Source organism: Solanum lycopersicum, chromosome 2, assembly GCF_036512215.1.
Source record: "Solanum lycopersicum chromosome 2, SLM_r2.1".
Classification (NCBI taxonomy): Eukaryota; Viridiplantae; Streptophyta; class Magnoliopsida; order Solanales; family Solanaceae; genus Solanum; species Solanum lycopersicum.
In genome coordinates, this window is record NC_090801.1 from 52772529 (window position 1) to 52778880 (window position 6352).

Consider the following 6352-nt stretch of genomic DNA (forward strand, 5'->3'; position numbering starts at 1 on the left):
GATTGAAAATTGAGTATATAAATAGCCCAAAAATTACATAACTTACAATCTGATATAGAATAATTGGTGAGTACTGAATTAAAAATTACAAGAATTAGGGAAAATTATATCCATATTCTACTATATTAACTCGTGAGTAATGAGACATAAAATGCCAATTTTCACGTAATATTGCAGCAAATAATGGATGTACCATTAAGGTACATTTGTGATTATTATTATTAATAATAGTAATATTATTTATTATTATTATTATTATTGTTATAAATAATAATAATAATAAAAAAGAAATAAAAAATTCAAACAACCAATTTTTGGTAAACAATTATTTGATATGTATTCAACTTATGCCATCATCTTTAAGGTGCAGTTTATATATTTTCCTTAGTTAATATATATCTTATCTGCGTATTCTATTTTAACAGTTAGCTAAATTTCATAATTAATAGTAACTGATGAATTTCATTACATCAAAATCATGCGTTTTCTTTTCTCATCTTTATTTAATAATCTTTAAAAAACAAACATTTATTCAAATTAATTAATACAAACTGCATATTTATGTTTTTAACCACTTCATCTGAATAGAATCTTAAATTTATGATTTTATTTGAAAAAAATGTCATCTACACACTAATAGATGGAGGGAAAAAAAAGTTGACCTTTGAAAATATAATATCATTTACTGCCTAGTCTTATGTTTGATTTAAAACTCTAGAAAAAGTTTATTTCCTATTATATTCTCGAGTTATTGTGAGATTTTATATTTCATTTAACTAGTCAAGTTAAATATTAAAAATATATATAAAAATACTATTAATTTTGAGGTGCGATATGTCACGCGGTATATTTCTAATTTTTTGTTGGTCAAATATACTTTGAACTTAACATGGATTTAAGGCTCCTTAAATTGTTCAAATACACGAAGCTTATTTTAAAAATAAAAAAAATAGTTCAAGTGGTCAATCAACGAACTACATTTATAAAAAAAAAAACCCAATATAACAACTCAAACATGGAGAAAAAAATATTAATTTGTGAAATCATCAAATTACATGGAACAAATTTGGAGAAGTTAAATGAATATTCATAAATATTTCTCATATGAATCAAAAAGAACATTAATTACCAAAAAAAAAAAATTGGGGATAATTTAGTCATTTAGGGATCATATCCAAGGATTGCTAAACCTTGGATTAGCTATCCCTCCATTTCCTAGGGATAAAATAAGACCTTGTAAGAGGTATAACTAATCCATGGATTAGGTTAAATAAATGACTTACAATCCAAAAAATAATTAAAATTTTATTAATTGATATTTAATTAATTTGATTTATAATATTTAGAATTACTGTAGAGGGCAAAATCGTAATTTAACATTATAAATTGAAGCTTCCCAATTTTAGTATGATACAATGATGATTATCCCTATGTATATTCTATTATAAAAGTTGCCTAAATTTCATAAGTGGTCCTTTGCTTGTGACGAGAGGGAGTTATTCGGATGGTAAGCACACTCATGATAATTTTTTTTTCTTTTAATTTAAAAAGGTCCCTAAATTATATTTAAACCAGAACCAGAGAATTCATTTTGTCAAGTAAAATTATTAGACACTGACCATTGTATTTTGAAAACAATGCTAAAAAAATTTAAACTTGTGCATGGTAAAGGGGAATATCAATCTATCTTAATGACTCGAAGGGCATCTGGAAAACTTCTCTAATGTATTTGGGTTGGTACCAAAAAGAGGCTTTAATTTGCCTTTCAAGTTTCAAATAAATATCTTAATTTCTATCAATTTCTTTTCACGATAGATATATCTATATATACATGATTTTTTTAAAAAATTTAACGGATGCATGTGCACCTCACACTTCTGCCAATGGGTGGATCATGTCTACGTCAAGGGCACGAACAGGTGGCAATATGTTATTCGACATGATAAATATTGGTATTGGAAAAAGATATGTGGTTTAGGAGATAAATTTGCACCAAAATTTGGATGGCTTAAACTTTGAGGCCAAATACACAGTAGCTAGCAAAGTGCATATACATGGGGAAGAGGCGAGCAAGAAGAGTAGCTATGGAGCAGGCAGATTTGGTGCAAGAGAGTTCTGCCACTATGTGGGGATCTATGCACCAGAAACAATTAAGCATATTTATTTTGAGTGTTCATTCTCAAAGAAAACGCATATTCGCAATACTTCAGTGGCTTGAAAAGGGATGAGACAAGTGAATATGAACAAGGCTGGATAGACCCACAAGAGAAAGAGGATGCAGAAACCTGGTACTGGCAGCATTAGCAGTAGTGGTCTACCATATAAGACTGGTCAATGGACCGGAATCGGTTCACCGGATTGGAACGAATCGATATTGGATCGAATTGGACGTGTTGACCGGTATGTTAATCGGTATCGGGATGAACCGGATTGGAATCACCGAGATGAATAATCGATTCCGTTCCGCTTCATTATATACCGAGATGGAATCGGAAAGAACCAGAATGAAACGGGATGGGGATAAAACGGAACGACATTTTTTGGGATTAAGAAAATATGAATTTTTTATTTTTCTAAGTTTAAATTAATAGTTTTTAAATTTATACTATAATATTTTTCTTAGGTTTATTTTATAGATATTTTTTAATTTTTTTTTGTTATTAAGTTTGCAAGTAAAGTCTAATAAAATTTTCAAAATTTAAATCTTTTGAAGTTTATACTTTATAAGTTATTACTAATTATTCATTAATATTTATTTTGCAAGTTATATTTATAAAAAAATAGTGATTTTAATTTTTCCGTTTGAAAAAAGGAAAGGGGAAAAACAAATGCTGAATGGAGAGTTGGAAAGGGGGCTGCAGCTTTAGGTCAAAATACTCATGAATAATAAAGAATTATTCTGAAATAGGTGCAAGCTCGAAAATACAGACTCCGATAAGTGCAGTTCAAATTTTGTTCGTTTTAACTTCCTAAGGAAATAACCGCACTAATAGAAGTTGTTGGAAAAGCTAACAAATTCTTCTTCCAATTTGAGATATCAGTAGAACAACTGTTGCATTCCTTATGCTCTGCCACTATGACCAATTTCTCCAGATTTATTGCATGCAACTTCAAGAATTCATCAAGCTTTGCTGCCTTAGATGTATCCGTATGACTACATAAATCATAGCCGTTTTGATCACTCAGAGGATCCTCTACCTGATATACTTCTTTGGATCAAAAACTGTAGCCATTTTATGTCCCAGCCTCGGGTCACTCATTATGATGCTACTCTACACGTGCTTCGATATTTGGCTGGCACCCTTGATTTGGGATTTTTCTTCAATAGTTCTCCCAGTTTTTTCCTTTGGTTAAGGTTATTGTGATTCTAATTGGGCTAGTTGCTCCTTTACTCGCAAATTTATCTTACTTCTAGGTGGTTGTCGTGTCTACCGGACGTCGAAGAACCACTACTTGAAAGAGTATTATTACACTTTATCGTAAAATATTGAGGTTATTTCTCTCGATATTTTGTACTCTCATATTTACATAGTGGATTGCTCATCTCCTTTGTGGATGTAGGTCGGTTGACCGAACCATGTTAAATTTGTGTTTTATGTTATATTTCTTATTTGTTTTCTTACTTATGGTCTTTCAAGATTTGTTTTGCTAGCTTGTATGTAACACATTCTTATTTTCAGTCCTAACAAGTGGTATCAGAACTAGGTTCAATAGTTCGATGGTGCAATGATGGAGTCAAGTTTAGCGGTTCGATAATTGATGGTTGAACCAGGTTAAAAATTGGGTGCTCATATTGGCAAATGTAGTCCTAGCCGCAACATATTTAACAATAATGGAGATTTTTGTTGGAGAAATTCTTTGTGTAGATACAGATTTTGAAGTGGAGATGCAAGCTACATGAGATTATGTGAAAAATATGGACAAATTTATTTTGGTCAGAAATTCAAGCCAAGGGGTAGATTTGTTGAGTATTATCTGCCTTGAATTTCTTATTATAAATGAGTTTTTTATTTTTTCCTAAAAGTAAAATATAAAGTCTTCATATGAACCTCTTTGTATTCCGAGTGAATTGTTTATCTCTTTTGTGGATGTAGGTCGATTGACTAAACCATGTTAAATCTTTTTGTATTTTGGAATATTTCTAGTTTGTCTTCTTACATATGGTCTTTCGAGGTTTGTTTTGCTAGTTTTCGCATAACAATTACTTATTTTTTGTCTACAATGATGGAGCCAGATTCACTGATTTTATAATCCATGGTTGAATCAAATTAAAAATCATGTTCATCTTGGTGGGTATAATTCTAGCCGCAACCTATCTAACCGTAATGAAAATTTTTGTTGGAGATATTGTTTCAAAGAGATTCTTTATGTCGAGACAGATTTTTGAGAGGAGATACAGTTGAAGATTATGTGAAAAAAGTAAAACCCAAAGGTTATTTCCATATCCTTGTAAGGCAAGATGCCAACCATCTCTCCTTTTTACGGACACAGACCTTAGGTTAAAGGACGAGCAACTATTTTTTTTTTTGCGCGTTGCACACAACATAGCTTTAAAAACATATCTTATTGTGATTTAATCACCTTTTAAAAAATAAGTTTTAATTTAATCTAAGTAACGCAAACTGAATGTTGACGTTTTTAACCACTTGATTTGGATACAATCTTAAGTAACAAATTACAAGCAATATTTGAATCAATCTTGTGTCTTTATTATAATTACAAGAAAGTTTCAAACATAACTATATATTAAAACATTTTTGGTAATTTGTCCTAAGGAAATAATTGCACTAATAGAAGTTCTTGGTAAAGTAACAAAGACTTCATCAGTTGTGAGATATTAGTAGAACAATTGTTGCATCCCTTGTGCTTTGGCAGTATAACCATCTTCTCCAAAATTATTGCTGCTCAAGTAAGAACTTCAAGAATCGATCGTATTTTTTTGTCTGAGTCTCACAGATACAAATACAAAATAGCATAATCTTGACATTCTTCAAATTCTGTAAGGAAACTTTGAGTATGTTTTCTTCAAAGTAACAATCACGTTCGAATGAATACCAATCTCCGACAGGATGATAGTGATCAATCAATTGCAGTCTCTTACATTTTGAAGAAGTCATGTGCAAGCGATTGAAACCACAAAATCTATGTAGATTCAAGGATTCCAATTGAGGAAAATTTGACATTACACGTTATATGTGTTCATCCCCGATAGACAAACTTCCTAGTGTTAAACTCTACAGAGATTTCCAATTTAGTACACAATCGTCTAATATTCTGCAATTTTCACATTTGAGTTTTACAATCGATGAACTACATCTGGCAGACTGTAGCTGGTCACTCTCAATCGCATCATTAGTATAACCTATTTTCAGGCATAGATCCTTCACTTTCGTATTCACAGCAAATTCGAGCCACTTGTCAATTTTGGGAAAATAAGACACACACCATCTTGAGATTTGATCACAAAGTTTAGATTGGACTTTTTAATGCTAGAGGAGCTAAGGAGAGGCAACACATTATCCGTTAAGAAAATGAATTTGTGGACCGTCGAGTCATCTGAATGAAAATACTCTTTAATTTGTTGTCATAAACAAGGTTGTCAATTGAAGTCCAGAAGTATTGCCAATGTTTATAGAGAATAGTTGGTCTGAAGCATCCAGAATGAATTTGAACAATAAGAGCATCAAGTAGCTTGACTGATTCTATCAATAAGGCCAATTTCTTCAAATTCTTTCTCAATCTTCTTTTTTTTTCTGAGGTGAGTTTCCAATAGGCAAACTTCGAGAATTTCCATCTAACACCACAACTGCTAGGAAATTGATCTTTTTCACTCATGGTTGTCATGCTATTTTTTTTTTTTTAGAAACAACAATGCGCTAATTAATACTGAGAACAATTATTGCTAAAAATGAATTTTTTTTTATATATTTTAAGTCCATCGGTAAAAAGAATAATGTTGATCACATAAGCAAAGTAACATTCTGTACTTTTTTGAGGAAAAAAAAACATCTTCATGATAAGTTTACTTGTAATAAGCGATAGACAATTAATCATGTTTCTTTTTTATTTTGTTTGTTTATTATTTCTTTAATTCCCAACTAACAAAGTTACATCTGGTGACACTGTTTTAAATTTAATGGTATATGATATTACATACATACATATATATATATATATATATTTCTTTAAAATATAGGGGTCTGTAGAGAAAAAACGAAAAAGGAGATTATAAGGTGGAAGCAAAACTCTCACCAATGTAATAGTATATGATTGTATTATATGGTAAAATTTTGCTTGTATATTAAGAACTAATCAAAATTAGTGATAATGACTTTTCAGAAAAGTGTTTATG

At 30.5% G+C, this 6352-nt stretch overlaps 1 pseudogene; it reads right to left on the reverse strand.

Annotated features, from left to right (window-relative positions):
- Nucleotides 1-4352: 4352 nt before the first annotated feature.
- Nucleotides 4353-4489, reverse strand: LOC112941032 (U6atac minor spliceosomal RNA; annotated as a pseudogene).
- Between the last annotated feature and the right edge of the window lie 1863 nt (nucleotides 4490-6352).